Raw genomic sequence first — 22,405 nt, 5'->3', positions numbered from 1 at the left:
GATTAAAGAACTTATGGGACAATATAAAACAAATTAACATTCACATTACAGGGCTCTCAGAAGGAGAAGAGAGAGAGAAAGGAGCAGAAATTTTATTTGAGGAAATAATGGCTGAAAACTTCTCTAACCTGGAGAAGGAAACAGACATGCAGATCCAGGAAGCCCAGAGAGTTCTAAACAAGATGAACCCCAAAATACCCACAAAAAGCTACATTATAATTAAAATGTCAAAAGTAAAGGCAAGGAGAGAAGATTAAAAGCAACAAGAGAAAAACTTGTTATGTATAAGGCAGCCCCCATAAGGCTCTCAGAAGATCTTTAAGCACAAAATTTGCAGACCATAAGGAAGTGACACAATATAATTCAAAGTTCCAAAAGAAAAAAAAAAAAAAACTTCCACCAAGAATACTCTACCCAGCAAATTTACCATTCAGAATTGAAGGAGAAATAAGGAGTTTTCCAGACAAACAAAAGCTAAAGGAGTTCCTCACCACTAAACCAACATTATAAGGAATGTTAAAGGGGCTTCTTTAAGCTGAAAAAAAAAAATAGTGCTAATTAGTAAATAAGAACACAATTGAAAGAATAAATCTTACTGGAAAAATAAATATATAGTAAAGGTAGGGGACTAATTACTTATAAATTTAATGTGAAGGTTAAAAGAAGAAAGTAGTAAAAATAACTATGTTTACAATAATTAAAGTAAACACAAGATGAAATATTTAAAATATCAAAAACATAAAATGTGCAGAGAGTAAAAATGTTGAGCAGAATGGTATCAAACTTAAGTTGTCATCAACTTAAAATAGGCTGTTATAGATATACATTTTTATACATAAGCCTTATGCTAACCACAAAGCAAAAACCTATAGTAAATACACAAAAGATAAAGAGAGAGGAATAGATAAGCATATCACTAAAGACAGCTGTCAAACCACAAAGTAAGAGAGCAAGAAAAGAAGAAAGGATCAGAGAGGAACTACAAAAACAGCTAGAAAACAATTAATAAAATGGCAATAAGCACACACCTATCAATCTTTACTTTACATGTAAGTGGACTGAATTCTCTCATCAAAAGACATAAAGTGGCTGAATGGATTAAAAAATCGAGACCCATCTATCTGTTGCCTACAAGGCACACACTTTATTTTTTTTTTAAACATCTTTATTGGGGTATAATTGCTTTACAATGGTGTGTTAGTTTCTGCTTTATAACAAAGTGAATGAGTTTTACATATACATATGTTGCCATATCTCTTCCCTCTTGCGTCTCCCTCCCTCCCACCCTCCCTATCCCACCCCTCCAGGCGTCACAAAGCACCGAGCTGATATCCCTGTGCTATGCGGCTGCTTCCCACTAGCTATCTACCTTACGTTTGGTAGTGTATATATGTCCATGCCACTCTCTCACTTTGTCACAGCTCACCCTTCCCCATCCCCATATCCTCAAGTCTGTTCTCCAGTAGGTCTGTGTCTTTATTCCTGTCTTACCCCTAGGTTCTTCATGACATTTTTTTTTTCTTAAATTCCATATATATGTGTTACAATACAGTATTTGTCTTTCTCTTTCTGACTTACTTCACTCTGTATGACAGACTCTAGGTCTATCCACCTCATTACAAATAGCTCAATTTCGTTTCTTTTTATCGCTGAGTAATATTCCATTGTATATATGTGCAACATCTTCTTTATCCATTCATCCAATGATGGGCACTTAGGTTGTTTCCATCTCCGAGCTATTGTAAATAGAGCTGCAATGAACATTTTGGTACATGACTCTTTTTGAATTATGGTTTCCTCAGGGTATATGCCCAGTAGTGGAATTGCTGGGTCATATGGTAGTTCTATTTGTAGTTTTTTAAGGAACCTCTATACTGTTCTCCATAGTGGCTGTACCAATTCACATTCCCACAAGCAGTGCAGGAGTGTTCCCTTTTCTCCACACCCTCTCCAGCATTTCTTGTTTCTAGATTTTTTGATGATGGCCATTCTGACTGGTGTGAGATGATATCTCATTGTAGTTTTGATTTGCATTTCCGTAATGATTAATGATGTTGAGCATTCTTTCATGTGTTTGTTGGCAGCCTGTATATCTTCTTTGGAGAAATGTCTATTTAGGTCTTCTGCCCATTTTTGCATTGGGTTGTTTGTTTTTTTGTTATTGAGCTGCATGAGCTGCTTGTAAATTTTGGAGATTAATCCTTTGTCAGTTGCTTCATTTGCAAGTATTTTCTCCCATTCTGAGGGTTGTCTTTTGGTCTTGTTTATGGTTTCCTTTGCTGTGCAAAAGCTTTGAAGTTTCATTAGGTCCCATTTGTTTATTTTTGTTTTTATTTCCATTTCTCTAGGAGGTGGTCAAAAAGGATCTTGCTGTGATTTATGTCAGAGTGTTCCAAGGCACACACTTTAGATGTAAGGACACACACAGACTGAAAGTGAAGGGATAGAAAAGGATATTCCATGCAAATGGAAACCAAAAGAAATATGGACTAGCTATACTTAGATCAGACAAAATAGACTTCAAAGCAAAGACTCTATGAGACAAAGAAGGACATCACATAAAGATAAAGGAGTCAATTCAACAAGAGGATATAACATTCATAAATATTTATGCACCAAACATAGGAGCACCTAAATAGATGAAGCAAATGTTAACAGGCCTAAAGGGAGAAACAGGCAACAATACAATAATATAGGAAATAATACAATAATAGAGGGAATTTTAATACCCCACTTACATCAATGGATAGATCATCCAGACAGAAAATCAATAAGGAATCATTGGCCTTAAATGACATGTTAGACCAGATAAACTTAATGGATAATTACAGAATATTTTATCCAAAAGTAGCAAGATAACATTCTTCTCAAGTGCACAGGGAACATTTTCCAAGACAGGTCATATGTTAGGCCACAAAAGAAGTCTTAATAAATTTAAGAAAACTGCAATCATAACAAGCATTTTCTTCTGACCACAATGGTATAGAACTAAAAATTAATTACACGAAGAAAACTGGAAAATTCACAAATATGTGGTGAGTAAACAAAATGCTACTGAATAACCAATAGGTTAAGGAAGAAATCAAAAGATAAATTAAAAAATTCCTGATACAGATGAAAATGGAAATGTAACATAACAAAACTTATGGGCTGCAGCAAAAGGAGTTTTCATAAGGAAGTTCATAGCAATAAATGCCTACCTCAAATAAACAACCTAACTTTACATCTCAAAGAACAGAAAAAGAACAGTTGAAGCCCTAAATGAGTAGAAGAAAGAAAATAACAAAAGTTACAGCAGAAATAAATGAAATAGAGACTAAAAAGACAATAGAAAAGATCAATGAAATGAAGAGCTTGTTCTTTGAAGAGATGAACAAAATTGACAAATCTTTAGCTAGAGTCACCAATGAAAAAAGAGAGAGGGCTCAAATAAATAAAATCAGAAATGAAAGAGAAGTTACAACTGATATCACAGAAATACAAAATGTCATAAGAGACTGCTATGAACAATTATAAGCCAGTAAATTGGACAACGTAGAAGAAAGGGATAAATTCCTAAAAACATACCACCTACCAAGACTGAATCATGATGAAATAGAAACTATGAACAGACCAATTACTAGTAAGGAGATGAATCAATAATAAAAATCTCCCCAAAGCCAGCACCTAATGGCTTTGCTGGTAAATTCTACCATATATTCAAAGAAGAATTAATAAGAATCCTTCTCAAACTCTTCCAAAAAAATGGAAGAGGGGTAAACTCATCCAAACAAATTTTATGAGTCCAGCATTACCTTGATACCAAAACCAGACAAGGATGCCACAAAAAAGGAAAATTATAGGCCAATATTGCAGATGAAGATGGATGTAAAAATCTTCAACAAAGTATTAACAAATTGAATTCAGCAATACATTAAAGGAATCATAAAAAATGATCAAGTGGGATTTATTCTAGGAATGCAAGGATGTCTAATCATCTGCAAATCAGTCAATGTGATGTACCATATTAACAAAAGGATAAAAATCATATGATCACCTTAATAGATGCAGAAAAGCTTTGACAAAATTCAATATTGATTTATGATAAAAACTTTCAACAAAGTGGGCACAGAGGGAACATACCTCAATGTAATAAAAGTCAAATATGACAAGCTTGTAGCTAACATCATACTCAATAATGAGAAGCTGGAGGCTTTTCCTCTAAGATCAGGAACAAGACAAGGATGTTATTTTAACCACTTTTATTCAACATAGTATTGAAAGTCCTAGCCAGAGCATTTAGGCAAGAAAAAGAAATAAAAAGAATCAAAATTGGAAAGGAAGAAGTTAAACTGTCACTATTTGTAGATGACATATTATATATAGAAAAGCCTAAAGACTCCATCAAAAGACTATTAGAACTAATAAAGGAATTCAGTAAAGTTGTAGGATACAAAATCAATACCCCTAAATCTGTTGCATTTCTTTACACTAATAACAAACTATCATAAAGAGAAATTAATAAAATAATTTCATTTACAATCACATCAAAAAGAATAAAATATCTAGGACATAAACTAAGGAAGTGAAAGACCTGTATATTAAAAACTATGAAACAATGATAAAGAAACTGAAGAAGACCCCAAAAAATGGAAAGATATTTCATGCTCATGGATTGGAAGAATTAATATTGTTAAATGTCCATACTACCCAAAGCAATATACAGATTCAGTGTATTTTTCAATGGTATTTTTCACAAAAATATAACAAACAATGCTAAGTATGGAACCAAAAAAGAACCCTGAATAGCTAAATCAATAGTGAGAAAGAAGAACAAAGCCAGAGGCATCATGCTTTCTGATTTCAAACTATATTACAAAGCTATTGTAATTGGCATAAAAACAGACACATATTGTAGATCAATGGAACAGAAGAGAGAGCCCATGAATAAACCTATGCATATATGGTCAATTAATGTATGACAGAGGAATCAAGAATATACAGTTGGCCAAAGAAAGTCTCTTCAATAAATGGTGTTAAGAAAATTGAATGAAACGGGGACATTAACTTATTTCATACCCCAAAATTGACTCAAATGGATTATTGAATGTAAGACCTGAAACCATAAAACTCTTAGAGGAAAACATAGGCAGTAAACTCCTTGACATAGATCTTGGTGATTTTTTGAATCTGACACAAAAAGCAAAAGCAACAAAAGCAAAAATAAATAAGTGGGACAATATCAAACTAAAAATCTCCTGCAGAGCAAAGGAAACCATCAACATAATGAAAAGGCAATCTACTGAAAGAGAGAAAATATTTGCAAATCATATATCTAATAATGGGTTAATATCAAAAGTATATAAAGTACTCATAAAACTCAATAGTAAAAAACCCAACAATCCAATCAAAAAATGGGCAGAATATCTGAATAGACATTTTTCCAAAAACGACATGCAGATGGCCAACAGGTATATGAAAAGATGTTCAACATTGTTAATCATCAGGGAAATGCAAATCAAAACCACAATAAGATCACCTCACACCTGTTAGAATGGCTATTATCAAAAAGACAAGAAATAATAAGTCATAGTGAGGTTGTGGAGAAAAGAGAACCCTTTTGCACTGTTGGTGGGAATGTAAATTGGTGCAACCACTATTGAAGACAGTATGGAATTTTCTCAGAAAATTAGTAATGATCATATTTTGATGTGCTTTTTTGGCCATCTGTATGTCTTCTTTGTAGAAATGTCTGTTTTAGATCTTCTGCCCAGTTTTTGATTGGGTTTTTTTTTTTTTTTTTTTTTTTTTTTTTCATATTGAGCTGCTTGAGCTGTTTGTATATTTTGGAGATTAATCCCTTATTAGTCACTTTGTTTGCAAATATTTTCTCCCGTTCTGTGGGTTTTCTTTTCATTTTGTTTATGGTTTTCCTCTCCCTTTATTTGTTTATTTTTTTCCTGGAAAATAGATTTAATCCTATTCAAATTAGAAATATTCTGTGTTTTTCTTCCAAACCCTCTCCAAACAAAAGTCTCCTTTTTTTCCCCCCAGTAGTGAGTTGTTTAAATTTTTTAAAATAAAAAATTGTATATATTTAAGGTGTACAAAGTGATGTTTTAATATATTTACTTCAGAAAATTTGTAATTAAGTTCTTTCTGTGTCTTTTTGAGATGCATATAAGTCTTTTAAAAATGAAATAAGCCTTTTTGCAGCTTTACGGTCCAGGAAGCTCTTTTTCAAGGACCTGGAAACTCTCTCTTTGAAACATAATCATCAAGGAACATGGTGCCTCTATCTTCCACTTTCTGAGGGAGAGTAAGAGCCTAACTTCAGTCAGCCAGTCCCTTGCTCCAAGTTGCAAAACTACCTTTTGTTATAAATATATCAGAAAATTACATTCCTTTGGATGAAGCCAATTAGCTAACATAGATGGTCACCCCGATTATCAAATGAAATTAGGATAGACTATGTGACAAATGGTGCTGTCAAGTCCGCTTACTTGAGGACCAATTATTGTTTACTTTGAGAACATGTATGTAAATGGGTACTTGGCTATATATAAGGATGAGATTTATTTCTGTTTTTGCAGTCTCTTAGCAAATTGCCTGGTTTAGTGTTTACTTAATAATAAAATTGTTTCCTTTCTCTTCTACCTTTATGGAGAAGTTTTCTGGATTAGGAGGAAATTTTGTTTTTAATTATATTTCTCCAACATATGGAAGGACTTAAGGTTAAGTAGTAAAGAGTTAAATAAATGCTTAGAATGATTTATTCAATCACAATGCTCACATCAATCTGTGCTTATATACATGACTTTTTGCTTCCAAAAGTATGTTTAATATTACTCCCTTCCCTTGTACCTGAACATTTAATGACCAGAAAGCTGCAGCTTTGTTAAAGAAAAGGTGGTGAGTTGATCCATGGAGCATAGAGTTGGTATTGATGTGTGCTAAACTAATATTTCAGGTATGCCAGCTGCTGTGTCATTGCCAAGATTCTAAATTTGAAACTAAGAATTCTGCAGTGAGGTTCTTGAAGAGATTAGTACCATGATAGATGCTTGTGAAGGGTTGAGCTCCACCTTCAACCAACTTATGTCAAGAAAACCTCATGCTACCTTTACCCCTGGAGAGTGGAGCTCTTGCCCTGGACTGGAGCATAGCCCCTGGGACCTTGAAATCTGTAGATAGACTAACTTGAGGTTGCCTGCCTGCTTGGAATTCAGACTTTGGAATATTATCCATCCATTCATTCTCTTTTACCTCTAGCTACCACTGGTCAGACCACAATACATTTCATTCTGAACTGTCCCTGAAGAGTGAAGGAATGAATCCCTGATTGGGAAGGAGCAGTCTCAGACAATAGCCAAGATTCTGGAAGCAATTGAGGGGGTGGTAGGTAAAGAAAAATGCCACATGGGAAATGCCAGCAGGGAAGAAAAGATAAAGAAGTTATTGTAACGATGCTGCTAATACAGTGTTATGTCATGCAGGTAATTCTGAAATATGTATGTGTGAGAGCATGTGTGTGTGTACTTATATATTTCAATTCAATTACCTTTAACTATAGTAATTCAAGCCAAAAAAGTTCAGTTATTTATTATAGCTATAGTTTGTATATGGCTTTATGGGACAGTATTCATAATCTTTTTTGTTTTCAAACCAAGCTTGTGCCTTTTACATGCCTAAGCTGTCCAGATGCCAGTTAGCCAGCACACAGAAGTAGAGAGCTCTGGACAGGGCAGCCCTGTTTATAATTGAAGTCTTCCTCCTTTGCTCCCTGTTAGAGCACTTATTCTTGACTGGCTCTTCTGTTCATCAAGCTCTTGAACTCTTGCCTTGCCTACAGTTAGGATCCTAGTGCTTTCTCTTCAGAAGTAATTGATGACAAACACACATCAACTTGTCTTCAACACAGACTATCCTTCTGAGATATAGCTTTGTTTTCTGGTCCCTCAGAGTAGCTATCTTTCCTTATCTAGACTCCACTAAAAAATAATTTGTAATGTTTTATATGAATTGAATTATTCTAAATTGCTAGAAGGTTGGTTCTTCAGTATTTTAACAATTATTCCACCACAGACTCCAAATTTATTTATAATATCTGCTGATTGCATTTGGAAATATTGATTATGGAAAGCAAACAAGAGTGTATTCTGGGGCCACATAAAATTAATGAGGTTTTATAATGTACATTTTCGTCTCTTAATCTGTTATGTATTCATCATTAACAAAGAAGAGCCACATAACCAATGTAGGCCTAGGGAAATCTAGAGTAAAATATTAGTTCTGAAGTACAAATTAGAGGTCAGAAGAGGCAAAGGTCAACATCTAAGAAGTGTGTGTTATTAAAGAGTCATGTTCCAATTTTCACACTGCAAAAGTAGTAAAAAAGGTAAAATCAAAAGGAATGGTCCAGCATGTTGGATCAGTTGCCTAGAGAATTAATGGTCAGAAAAAGGGGATTAGGACAGTTCAAGGGGTCTGTGAGGGAACAGAGAATGAATAAGAAATATTTCCATTTCTTTTCAAGGCAAAGGTGCCATTAGCTTGACAGATGGCTAGTTCATGGTTGTGCTGTTGATCACATACATTTATAGTGTTAAAGATGTGGTGTGATGATGAGAAATAGGGTAGTTTGAAATTATGGATAGCAAAACAAAGATGAAAATAAAAGAAAAATTGTCTTAAAAGTCTCCAAGATAATGGGGAATAAAGACCCCATGAACATTTGCCATTGCCTAAAACTCCCTACCCTTTGAATATCAAAATCAAAATAATTAAATTTATCTAAAAATCCCATCAGCACCAAAAGTCATTCATTTCTAAGGGAAGTTCTGGGAACTTATATTCATTAAAAAGGTTATACCAAGGGCTTTTGATAAATACTTCCCCAGACCCAAAATATATTAACTTATGCTAGAGATTGGGGGGAATAATATAGCAGGCAAAGAAGGTTGGAGGATCCTAGAAGGAGGGAAACTGAAAGAGTGTTAGGAATGTGGCAAGATCTGAGATAGAAATGAATGTACCGACATAGGCAGATAGACCATGCATAATCTTGTAGCAAGTTTCCATGTCATTAGCATGAAACTAAAGTAGCAAAAAAAAAAAAAAAAAAGAGCAAAAGGCTCCTGTGTGAGCATTGTTTGAGTACCTAACAGCTGCATAGGAACTGAGTCAGCCACAGCTGACTATCTGGTCTTTGCTGAATAGACCCAGGGTCTATGATATTTGCTGTGTCAATTTTTGATGTGGCTTATAATAACCAGCAACTAGAATCTAGCTTAGAGACCTCCTAGCAAAGACTTAATGCTTGACTATGCCCTGAGACTTGGTCTAGTCCCCATCTGACTTAAGCTATGTGGATACCCAGTACCTGTACATACAATCTCCAGTGATACCCACAAGCTCAGGAAGTGACGCAGACCCTCCCTCCTGGATAAAGGTGAGGGAAGTACTTGTTTTTGGGGAAAGGCTGAAAAAGCATCCTCATCAGTTACATTTTTTATTGAATCAAACACATGGTAGGTACTCCATACATTTCATTCAATGTATGTTATTTATCATTTTGGGGAAAATAATTTAAAAAATAACTCCTTAAGGTATTATAATAGAGAAATACAAAAAGAAGTTGAACTCATAGTCAACACTCTGGTGCTCAAAAACCAGTCTTCCTTAAAATGTCATACTGGAACAGGACTTGTTTCTGGCTGGCTGTTTAGCATATTATGTATCTAATATGTAAAAATTCATTTTCCTGGGCTTGATTCATATTTGCCTTGTAATTCTGAGAAACATTTTGTATAAGAGTTGGCCACAACTTATTTCTTCGTATGTACTTTAGTCTCTTTTCATCTTTATGAATATAATAGTGATCTAACTGCCATATCTGTCACCCCATTTTTACCCTAGGATTGATTCAGATGATCTATCTGGCTAGCAGGAGCCCACTTTATCTTATAACCATCCAAATGTTTCTTCCTAAAGTTGCTTTCTTAACTAAAGAGATAATCTTCCTTCATTCAACTATATTTATTACATCCCTGGTCTCATAGAATGTAGACTCTACTGGAGGGGAGAAAGAGATCAATTAATCAATTTATTTTTATGCAATTTAAAAATTATATAATCTAATGTAAAAAATTTTTAAATGTGATAAACTATATGAAGGAAGATTCTCAGAACTTTAAGAGGACATAATGCAGGACTTTTCATCTAGTGGTGGTGGTCTTCTTTAAATGCTTCTCTGAGAAATGGTATCTGTGCTGAGATTGAAAGGATGAGTAAGAATTTAATAGACCAGAGGAGGAGAAGGGAATGATGGGATAGAGAAGACCATGTGAGGACAAATATTTTGCTAGACTGTAGCATGATTTGCTACCAATAAAAGGGGGAATTCCTCTACTGTTAATTTTCATTATTTCATTTAGCATAGTTTTTTTAAGCATTTATCATATGCTAGACACTTTACAATATGTTAGAAATACAGTGGTGAGTAAGTAGTTATTTACTTGGCTGTTTGTCCATGCAATAAATTATTTATTTAGCTTGTAGTCTAGTGGGGTAGAGAATTAACAAAATGATCACAAAATAAGTATAAAATTTCACATGCCACAGTGCTGTAACAGATGCTTTATGTAACAAGATGCTTTATAATCTGTAATAGGGGAAAATCTTCCCTGAAAATAATATTCTTATGTTGAGAGCTGAAAGATCAATAGATATTAAATAGAAAGAGACAGGAGAGAATTAGCTTCAACATGAAACAGTAGAAGGCCAGTGTTGTCAAAGAAGACAGTATCAGAGGATGTGCCTTACAAGATGAAGATGGAGAAATAGGCAGAGGCTAAGCTGTACAGGGCCTGTTGGAGGACAGAAGGAACAAAAAGTGCACAGTAAACTGAGAGGACATCTTTTTTAAAAATATCTTAACATTTATTTAGTATCTCATATTTTACAATACATTTTCACATTCACTATCTAATGTAAATGAAGAGGCAAATTCTACGGAAGAACTAATGGCTTATTCCATCACAGTCATCATTTCAAGTGGAGAGAAAGTGGTAACTTTTATTATTGTGTTATTTAGTTATTTATTTTTGTTGAGGCATAGTTGATTTACAATATTATATAAGTTTCAGTTGTACAACATAGTGATTCACAATTTTTAACGGTTATACTCCATTTATGGTTATTATAAAATATTGGCTATATTCCCTGTGCTGTATAATATATCCCTGTAGCTTATTTACTTTACACACGGTAGTTTGTACTTTGTAATCTGCTGCCCCTGTCTTGCCCTTCTCCCTTACCTCTCCCCATTGGTAACCACTAATTTGTTCTTTATATCTGTGAGTCTGGTATTTTTTTCTTATATTCAGTAGTTTGTTTCATTTTTTAGATTCCACATATAAGTGATATCATACAGTATTTGTCTTTCTCTGCCTGACTTATTTCACTAAGCATAATACCCTCCAAGGCATCTTGAGACTAAAAAACAAGGCAGATAGCTCCATATACTCAATGGATCAGTTTATTATAGGGTAACTTACTCACAGGGTGGGATTGGGATCGGGGGGACAACCATCCAGAAGCTAGATGGTTAGTTAGACTCAAAAGGACTTGAATAGTTGGATGTATCAATTGAGGAAGGGCAGAATTTTTTCATAGACTTTCTCAAGTTTTTTAGACTTTGTAAGTTACAAAAAAAAAGTGTGTAATCATTCATTTGTGTAAGACATAAAGGTGGATAAATATACTTCTGGCAGGGGAAGTAATAGTTATGTTTTTAGATAGGTTGAATTTGAAGGGCTTGGAGGTAATCTAGGGAAGCGAGTTCAACATTTAAATCTGAAGTTCACGAGTTAGATTAGATATAAAATGTCCCTTAAGGAATCACCAACATATCGGCAATAGAAATGATCATTGAGTTTATGTGAATTGATGATTTCAAAGAGTGTATATATGGAAAAGATAAAAAGGCCAATAATAGACCCCCAGGGAACAGCAACAGGTTGAAAGATAAATAGAGTAGACTGAAAAGAAACACAAGGAGAGAGAATAAAAGCATTATGATAGTGTCGCATGATAGAAACCCAGGAAGGACAGTATTTCTAACAGCAGGAAGTGACGATTACTGTCAGATACCTCAGAGTATTTTCACAAAGCAAGGAATGAAAAGAGATCACCTATTGGAAATACAAAATTGGAAATAAGTTGGAAAACTTAGCAAGAATGTTTCAAGAGTTTTACTGATGAGTACCAAGTTCCCAGTCAGTGATTGAGCACAGGGGCTTGGAATTTCTGACTAACATTTGTCTCCTCTATTAGACCATCTTTGCTCCAGAGCTGCCTCCTGGGTTAAGCTGCCTATTGCCTATTCAGAAACAAATCATTTCCCCCTCCCGCCAGAAAACTTAGCCCAGGAATTAGAAAAGACACTACCCTAAAGGATTTCTTATATTCTTATGTTTACTAAACTAATTTTACTACATTTCGTAGTATTAGGACTCTTTCTGCACCTTTAGTCATTTTACTATCTTTAATTCAAAGTGTTTGGATAATAAAACCACTTCATAAGCTTGGGAAAAAATAATAAGTATCACTAAAGAACATAAAAGCAGACAAAGACTTTCATCTACAACATACTCCATTCTTGGTCTTCTTCCTGGAAGTAACCACTTTTCAATATTTAAGACAATATCTAGGAATTCTCTGCTGTTTAAAACAGTTTAGTGCACTTGCACAACCTCTTATCTTCCTTCCCAATTCTTCTCCCATTAGAAAAAATAAATTTTGTGTGTTTGTCCTATCAGTAATCTAACTTGAAATTATATACTTAAGCTTAAATGATTGACTTTACAAGATGAGGGATTTAGGAGAAGTGCATTTTCATTTTCACTTCTTTTTACCTCTGATGACCCTTTCCTTTGTCAATCTTCTATCAGATGAGCTTAAAAATTGTCATTATTTATAACATTTTCATTGAGTTCTGAAGTATAAAAACATTTTCTTTTTAGCCTATGGATTTACTCTAAAATTTGAGAAAAAAATAATGCTTATTATGACCATAAAAATATGAATCATTGTAGAACCAAATAGTGTTATTAACTTATAGAAAGAGAAATGTAATTGTAAGTTAATACCTTGTCAGCTGAAGAAGAATCAAAGTGAATAAATTCTTTTTTCACATACTTCATCAATTATTCACAATTGTGCCACATTTAGTTTTCATTCTTGTATAGCTTTTTGTCTTCTCTGTAATTTCTACTTATTTTTCTTTTTGCCATGTTGATAGATGAGATATGTATTATCTACATTTTATCATTAAGATTTTCCAAGTTCTTATTTATATATTACTATAAATTTTGTGCATCTACTTTCTTATTAAACTTTCTGACTTCCTGTTCTAATTTAAACCATTTGTTTTCTTTGCCTGCTGTACAACAGACTGTTTATTGCATTTCTGGTTTAGTTTCATTCTTGGTGGGTTTCTATGTCTTTTTCTTTTTTTAGATGCCTTTTTTATTCTGCTGGAGTGTGTCCTGAATGAATTTTAGGGGCAGAGAAGATAAATTTCTAAACCTTTATGTGTCTGAAATGGTATCTTTAATTTGCCTTCACATTTATTTGCCAGTTTGGTGAGGTAGAGAATTAAGAGCCAAATTCATTTGATTTTCAAATTTTGAAGACATTTCCCCCAACTGCTTCACCTTCTTGTATCCAATGTTGTTGATGAGAAGTCAGGTACCTTCCATAATGGATGCTCCTTTTCTTTTATCAGTTTTCTGCTGGATGAACTTTTATTTTTATTTATTTTTTTTGTATATGTCTTAAAATTTTTTTTTAATTAAAAAATGTGTTGGAGTATAGTTGATTTACAATGTTGTGTTAGTTTCAGATGTACGGCAAAATGATTCAGTTATACATATACATATATTCATTCTTTTTCAGATTCTTTTCCCATACAAGTTATTACAGAATATTGAGAGAGTTCCCTGTGCTATACAGTAGGTCCTTGTTGGTTATCTATTTTATGTATAGTAGTGAGTGTATGTTAATCCCAAGCTCCTAATTTATCCCTTCCCCCCACATTTCCCCTTTGGTAACCATAAGTTTGTTTTCAAAATCTGTGAGTCTATTTCTGTTTTGTAAATAAGTTCATTTATATCAATTTTTAAAATTAGATTCCACACATGAGTGATATCATATGATATTTGGCCTTCTCTGTCTGACTTACTTCGCTTAGTATGATAATAGATGAACTTTTAGATTGTCATGGTGGACTGGCCTGACCATTGCCCCACAACCAACTCTGCACTTTAAGCCTTCCACTGCTTATCCTGGAAGAGCATGTCTGTCTCCATCACTGCCTCTCCCAAGGTGTATTCAGAGCGAGTCTTCTTCATACATAAGACTATGATGCTGCCCAATCTCCGTCTTCTAGAAATTCATAAAAATGTATTTTATTCGTGGAAATTTATATTGTCTTAAGTTGCATATATATTTAAACCTTTTTTTTTACAGTCATTCCAGTAGGATCTTGGGAGGTGGAAAAAATGTGTGTTCTATCTGTCACTTGGAACAGGAAACACCTCACTGTTACTGTCTATAGATCCTCAATAAAGGAGCCTATATGTTTTCTTGAACCAAGTGGACACAATTATTAGTTGTGGTTAATGGTAGACTAAATAAGGAAGATAAAATTATCATGGGTGGTCCTCTCATTTAAAAGACAGCAGGGCAAAGTTAAACTATGTCTAAGATCTGATTTGATATAAAGTATCAAAGAAAAGTATCAAGGTTTTTATTCAGCTGATGACAAAGCAAACTCACTTTCACAATCATTGTTCCTTTACACTAATTTTTTATATTTGTACTAATTAAAGTGGTTCTGTTTTTTGACTGTAAGGAACAGAATTTAATCCTGATTTCCTTACTGAAAGAAGTAGAATTTTCAAATAAGATTTTGGGGTGTTAGTAAATCTAAAGTAAGGTTAAATAGTCCACAAGGAAATGGCAGAAATCAGGGAAGCTCTAGGAGCCCCAGCAGTCAGTATTCATGAACCCTCTTTCAGGGTAGGAAATCTCCAGCTTTATTGACTCCCATTCACTATACCCATTCCAAATTCTTGGTTGAGAGCTACTGATTGCCTCAAATTTGTTAGGAATCCTCCCCTCAATCAGCGGTAGAGTTACATCATATAAACAGAGCCAAAAATCAGCCCTGAAAGAAAAATGCCTGTGCTTTGAGTGGTGCTTGTGGCTCTCACTTCACTCAAAGAAACAACATTTCAGAGTACAGTGTCACAGTGAACTCATTAGCCACTGAACTCAAAGATCAAAACATCCTTACAGTAAAACTTACTGGCTGCTATCCCTAAATAGGAAATTCAGTAGCTCATGTTGGCAACAAAACCAACCCTTCTTTCTATATGTCTTTCATAGTTTCAGATGCAAAAAATATTAGGGCCTCAAAAAGCAGAAGGCATTTTTACACTGTATTATTTACATACATTTATATCTCTTCCTAACAAATAAGCAAACAAAACCCAACAAAATTGAGAGTGGAAAATAAAATTAGTCAAGCAATGAAAGGAAACAGAATAAATGATTAATCCTAAGGAGGCATTTCATGAATAAGTCGGTTGGCTCCAAGAATCACCATGTTGTAGCTTTCCTCTTTTAAGTTAATATACAATCCTAGATTAGAGACTATGACATCCATGCTTAAAATAATAGAAATGTAAGTCAAGAGGTTAACATAAGAAAATTGCCTCATTTTATAGACAGTAAAACAGTCTCAGAAAAAAGAATTGGTCTTCTAAGATTAAGAGCTTACTATTGCAAGAGGAAGACTCCAGTCCAGGCCCTCTCATCCTAAATTCAGGGCTCTTTGAACTAGTTTCTAAAATTGGTATTACAGTATTCCAAGAGGCTTCTATTCTGTTGGCTATTGGAATCTTTTGGTAATAATTGGGGTTATTCTACTGGGAAAACATATTACTGCATTCTATAAAAGAATGATTTTTCACCAAACTCATTCTCTATTTTATTTTTAGGGTTAGTCTTTGCCTAGAAAGGTTAAAATTGTCAGTGGTATCATTTTGGTTAGTTTCAGACTTGCATTTGAGGACAGTTTATAAAGTTAAGTGTTACAACTAAGCTTATTGCTCTGAGATTTTAATGAATAATTAATTTAAACATTATTTTTTCTGATGACTTCTGAATATCTAGTTTCACTTGCTCAAAGTGCCTTTATGAATTTCCATATTAAATTTCTAATCCAAATGCTAATTTACACAGAAAAATGAGCTACTTTTGAATATGGAGATATAAAGCTAGATAATACGTTTTCTACTTTTGAGGAATTCATAGGATAGCTAACAGAGAGCTACAATAAAATAAGTATAATGCAATGTAATAGGTGATATAGAGAAAAATCAGTGTTTTGAAAACATATACTATTTGTCACAGGGAATGAGTATGTGTGAAATGTTATAGTTCCTTTCCTCAAGGATTTCACAATTCAGGACCTCCAGTAATAATATTCTCTATCCAATGAGGCAAATGCCTTATTATGACCACAATTTGCACGACCATTTTTTTTTGAAAATAGATGTTAAAGGACATGGAACTTTGGTAGAATCTTTGGAGTTAAAAAAAAATGTAAGACCCCACAGTCTTAAGCTTTTGAGTCTCAATTTTATCATTTTAAAAATGGGGATATTATCTACTGATTGTTGATAATTATTAAGTGAGAAAAGGAATGTCTTGGAACATTAGTATTTATTATGCACTCAGTAAATATTGCTTGAATAGTAGATGGTTGAGAAGTGGAACATGGAGGATAGTGACAACTAATGGCAGGCAACAAGAGGTTTTGGTGGATGGTATAAATGAAAATAAGTGAAAGGGAAAACAATGCGTTCCACCATGTTTTTAAATCTAAATTAAATGAAAAGGCAATTTCCCATGCCTCCTTGGGATTTTGCCCAGAGACAAATTCCTCTAAAACCCCCAAGTTCCTTTGCTGCATTGCTTTAATGATGTTCTTCTATTAAAATGCCCATGAAAAATTAGAAAAATAAGACAGTGCTTATTTATACTTATAAAAACAAGTAAAAAAGATAAACATTTGTAACTCCGATGCACAGTATAGTTGTCTGTCTCTCTTCCTTCACCACAGTTTGCTGAGCAGTTTGAAGAAAATCTGTGATCTGCAGTGCACCCTGCAGAGACTTAGCATCATCCTGCTGTTTCTTCATGAGTAAACTGTAAACTCTGCTTGGGTTTCCCAAACAATTATGAGACAATTAAGCTTTGCTCTTTAAGGATGAGTTCAGGACTAGAACTGACCTCTTCTTGGCTAAATAGTGCTCTGAGGGCAAAACACTTAATTATGGAAGATCATTTTAAACACACACACACAAACACAGAGTAATCTAAGTCCTTTGTAATAGCATCTGTAGGCAATACTGCCATTTTTTTTCATGGATTTAAATGTTTTGCAGGCCAAAAGGTTTTCTAATTACAAATGAGCAGAAACAGAAATAAGCTTCTTGAGACATGGTGACACACATGAAACCTCTCACTGAGTAAAATCAGAACATTAGAAGCCAGCAGAAAATTTCCAAACTCTAGTCACCTTAAGAACATACAAGAAACCAGTAGTTGAAGAAAAGAAAAAGGTCTCCAGAGACCCTCAAATCATTCCATCCCTATAATCACTTCTGCTTCTTTGGCTCTGTGCTTTGATAAACAGGAAGTAAATGGAAGAACTTGCCCTCATATACCTCTTCTAAAAGAAGTAAAATAAGATGCTCTGGATAGATGCACATGCATGACTTCTAGAAGAGATTACTTGTTAATCTCTCCTTACTTGCCTACCCTAGGGAGTTGGCTGGACTTTATAGAAAAATAAAACCTGAATTTTGTCTCCCAACCTGTTTTTTACATCTGTAAAGTGAGGCCAATATCCTTCTCATAGGAATTTGTAAGGATTAAAGACATGCCTCCTTGGGAGGCATGGTATTACAGTAAACATTACAATAAACATTCAAAATTGTTTATTGAATTTCTGGGGATAAAGTAAGTATTTGAAATGTGTTGAACAAATCAGTTCTATCAGTAAATTTTTAAAAATATCTGTAGAAGTTAGGATTAAGACATGGTACACATGGTCCCTGTTATATCCTGGTACTGAATCTTGAATTTTGATTCCAAGATAAATTTGAAGCTATTGAAGAGTTTCAAGTGGGGAAGAGGGGTAAGATGATTTGACTTACATTTTTAAAAGATCACCTTGATGGATCTATGGGAAACACTTTGGAGAATAGCAAGAAAGTGACAGGAAACAATTCAATCAGTGAGGATTTTGCAACTGTCAGATGAGAAGTGATGATTACTTGGGCCAACTGGGATTGGAGGAGACAAAGTGACGTTTAAACAGAGTACTTAGTTATGGATTGGGTGGGAGTTTTTGGAAGGATGCTGGGTAAAAGGAAACAATTTAGAATGAAATTCAAATTTTGCCATTAGCAACTGGGAGGATACAGAAATGGCATTTTAAAACCATTAAATGGAGAAGATGAAGTAGATTCTATAAGAAATGTGCTGGCACATTATAGGAATGACTGAGGAAAACCTGAGAACCAAATTTAATAGAATAAAATATAGATAAAATTATCTTATTTTTATTTGAGGAATGTCTTTCTAATCTCAGAAGACGTAAAGGAACAAATAAATTGGGAAAATGGAAAGATTTGACTATGAATATTTAAAAACTTTTCAACACCAAAATAAAAGGTGAATAATATATGATAATAATATAATTAGCTTAAAAAATACAAATGAGAAGAGGGAAAAATTAGCAATGTAATTCTTGAAAAAGGATTGCTATTCCATATTTATCAAGGGTAAGTTGGAAGGGTAAATCAGATAATTTAAATAATGCTAAAGACTAAGTATACAGGAGGGAAGAACTAACATAAAGCCTTTTAAATAATAGCTCCAAATGAATATTGGAAGACTGCATTGACCATAAATAAGAATATTGGTTAGAATCATGCAGGAACCAGATTATTTTAAAAGGTTGTAAAAATAATGGAATATAATCACTTGGTGGAATAAGGGGTGCTATTACAAATGACTTCTAGGAAATTGTGCCATCCCTGAGATTTAATTTATACTTCATTTATATCTAGAAAGTAGTTCTGTTCTCTACATATATAGACATCTACAAAAACCTTCTCTTTTATGATACAGTTTTCAAGTTATCTGTGTCATGTTCTCCCCCTGCTCCCACCCTCTCTATATCTAGCCAAATGTCTTTCTAGCTAAAGTGCTTTAGGTTTTATGCTTCATTTTACTGAAGCATAAAACTGCTGGCTTTTATAGATATTGTGCCTATATTTGATTCTAGTTGTTAAAAAATTTGGGTCAATCCTTTGACTAGAAAGCTCTTTTGTGGGACTTTATCATACTTAAATAATCCAAAAGCAGATAAAGAAGAATACCTGCAACAAGAGAATTATAAATGATTAATGAGTAATGTGCTCTATATCACAATAAAATAATATGTAGCCATTAAAGATGACTATTATAAAGACTATAGCAACAAGAATATTCTGAAGAATCTTTTTTTTTTTTTTTTCGGTTCGCGGTCCTCTCACTGCTGTGGCCTCTCCCGTTGCGGAGCACAGGCTCCGGACGCGCAGGCACGGCGGCCATGGCTCACGTGGCCAGCCGCTCCGCGGCATGTGGGACCTTCCCGCACCGGGGCACGAACCTGTGTCCCCTGCATTGGCAGGTGGACTCTCAACCACTGCGCCACCAGGGAAGCCCTGATGAATCATTTTAAGCAGAGTATAAATGCGTATCTACACTATGGTTAAAACATTGTAAAAATGATATGTATTCGGGGGCCAGGTCTGGAAAGGAGCAATAAAAATGAAAACAATTTGATTCACAGAGGTGATCAGATAGTGGTTCTCAAGCTGTAGTGTGCAAATGAATCATCTAAAATACTTCTTAAAAATTCACATTACCAGACCCACCCTAAGAGATTTGTACTTAATTTGTCTGAAGAGAGACTTCAGAAAAAGCATTCCAAAGTAATTCTGAGGCAGGTCATAAGTAGTTTGCTGTTGGGGGCACTGTGACAGGATCGGGGTGATTTAAAGGATTACAACCACAGTATTAAAATCCACTAATGTGGGTATGCTGTTTGCCCCATCAGTATGAAATATACTGCACTTGAGTGTATCACCCCTAGTCAAAATGTGGTAGACTAAATTTTACACTGTCAATGTATAATATTATGATATATGCATATTTCTGACCCACATTAATCATTTTTTTACTGCCGGTGTCTGTGGGACTCTATTTTCCCTATCTACTCCCTGGGAAGAGACTGGCTCCATTTGCTAACTTTCTGCTATTCAGTTCTCAGTATTGAATAGGGCAAACAATAGATTTACATAAGTTCATTGGTTGATGAAGACCTTAAATGATAGTTCTCTAATGGTGGAGGATTGGAGTTTAGCCTGCTATCATGGATTCAGTATCCATATTTCTGGGTGAACCTACATTTGCTGTATCTTGACTATCCTCCTGCCTCCTCAATCCTGGTTTCCTTTACCCTATTGAAGCAGATCCCATCTATGACCCAATGCACATCATGCCCCACTGTATTCTTGCTAGCACTCTCCCTAGTGTGCTGAATTGCCTCTCTTGGCAGTTACTCATTAGCTTCCTGCTTTGAAGGTACTTATCAGTAGGAAGCATATGGCTGTAGCCTGCTATGATTTAATTAATGATTGCTACCTAAATGGCTACTGTACTTAGAACTGTGACTGGCGTATAGTTAGAAAGTATACAACAAAAGTTAGGGATTATCCACTCCATCTGTTGGTCTGCATACCTTTAGATATCAACATTGACACTAACCCTAACCATCTCCGTGTCTATGTTGGATACTTGAATTGGACTTTAAAGAAGTTAACCACTATGGCTTCATGAATATCCCACACCTCCAACTTCTTTCCGGTACCAGTTTCGTCTTTCGTTCCATGGGGATGAAGTTTCAGCAAGAGTGATATCCAATCTTATCATATTTGTAATGATTACATTAGAAAATATATGTAATTTCTAATGTAGACAGAGACAGTCACATTAATAGTTATCTTCCCAAAGTATAATATACAAACTAACTCTGTATTGAGAAGAAAAAGGATGCAATACTATGTCAAGTACTTGGCACACATAATTAAGTTTACTTCACAACAGTTCCATATTACATGAGGAAACTGAAGTTTGGAGATAATAGAGGTTTTTTTTTTTTTTCTACATCTTTATTGGAGTATAATTGCTTTACAATGGTGTGTTAGTTTCTGCTTTATAACAAAGTGAATCAGTTATACATACACATATGTTGCCATATCTCTTCCCTCTTTCATCTCCCTCCCTCCCACCCTCCCTATCCCACCCCTCTAGGTGGTCACAAAGCACCGAGCTGAACTCCATGTGCTATGCGGCTGCTTCCCACTAGCTATCTATTTTACATTTGGTAGTGTATATATATCCATGCCACTCTCTCACTTTGTCCCAGCTTACCCTTCCCCCTCCCATATCCTCAAGTCCATTCTCTAGTAGATTTGTGTCTTTATTCCTGTCTTACCCCTAGGTTCTTCATGACATTTTTTTTTCTTAGATTCCATATATATGTGTTAGCATACTGTATTTGTCTTTCTCTTTCTGACTTACTTCCCTCTGTATGACAGACTCTAGGTCCATCCATCTCACTAAAAATAACTCAATTTCATTTCTTTTTATGGCTGAGTACTATTCCATTGTATATATGTGCCACATCTTCTTTATTCATTCATCCGATGATGGACACTTAGATTGTTTCCATCTCCTGGCTATTGTAAATAGAGGTGCAATGAACATTTTGGTACATGACTCTTTTTGAATTATGGTTTTCTCAGGGTATATGCCCAGTAGTGGGATTGCTGGGTCATATGGTAGTTCTATTTGTAGTTTTTTGAGGAACCTCCATACTGTTCTCCATAGTGGCTGTACCAATTCACATTCCCACCAGCAGTGCAAGTGTGTTCCCTTTTCTCCACACCCTCTCCAGCATTTATTGTTTCTAGATTTTTTGATGATGGCCTTTCTGACCGGTGTGAGATGATATCTCATTGTACTTTTGATTTGCATTTCTCTAATGATTAATGATGTTGAGCATTCTTTCATGTGTTTGTTGGCAGTCTGTATATCTTCTTTGGAGAAATGTCTATTTAGGTCTTCTGCCCATTTATGGATTGGGTTGTTTGTTTTTTTGTTATTGAGCTGCATGAGCTGCTTGTAAATTTTGGAGATTAATCCTTTGTCAGTTGCTTCATTTGCAAGTATTTTC

At 34.5% G+C, this 22,405-nt stretch overlaps 1 protein-coding gene and 1 pseudogene across 2 annotated transcripts in view; both read left to right on the top strand.

The window, feature by feature from the left end:
* The window catches only part of LOC307188453 (phospholipid-transporting ATPase ABCA1-like), a 190,388-nt gene extending 183,045 nt beyond the window's left edge, over window positions 1-7,343 (top strand). The window contains exon 10 of the mRNA XM_079925550.1: window positions 7,252-7,343. The gene's annotated coding sequence lies outside the window, so the exon portion shown is untranslated. The remainder of the gene's footprint in view (window positions 1-7,251) is intronic.
* LOC307188450 (olfactory receptor 13C3-like) overlaps window positions 1-22,405 on the top strand; it is a 135,375-nt pseudogene that overhangs the window by 78,999 nt on the left and 33,971 nt on the right. The gene's annotated exons all lie outside the window — the stretch shown is intronic.

Source organism: Stenella coeruleoalba (assembly GCF_951394435.1).
Source record: "Stenella coeruleoalba genome assembly, chromosome: 7".
Lineage (NCBI taxonomy): Eukaryota > Metazoa > Chordata > Mammalia > Artiodactyla > Delphinidae > Stenella > Stenella coeruleoalba.
This window is presented reverse-complemented; position numbering and strand designations above follow the sequence as displayed.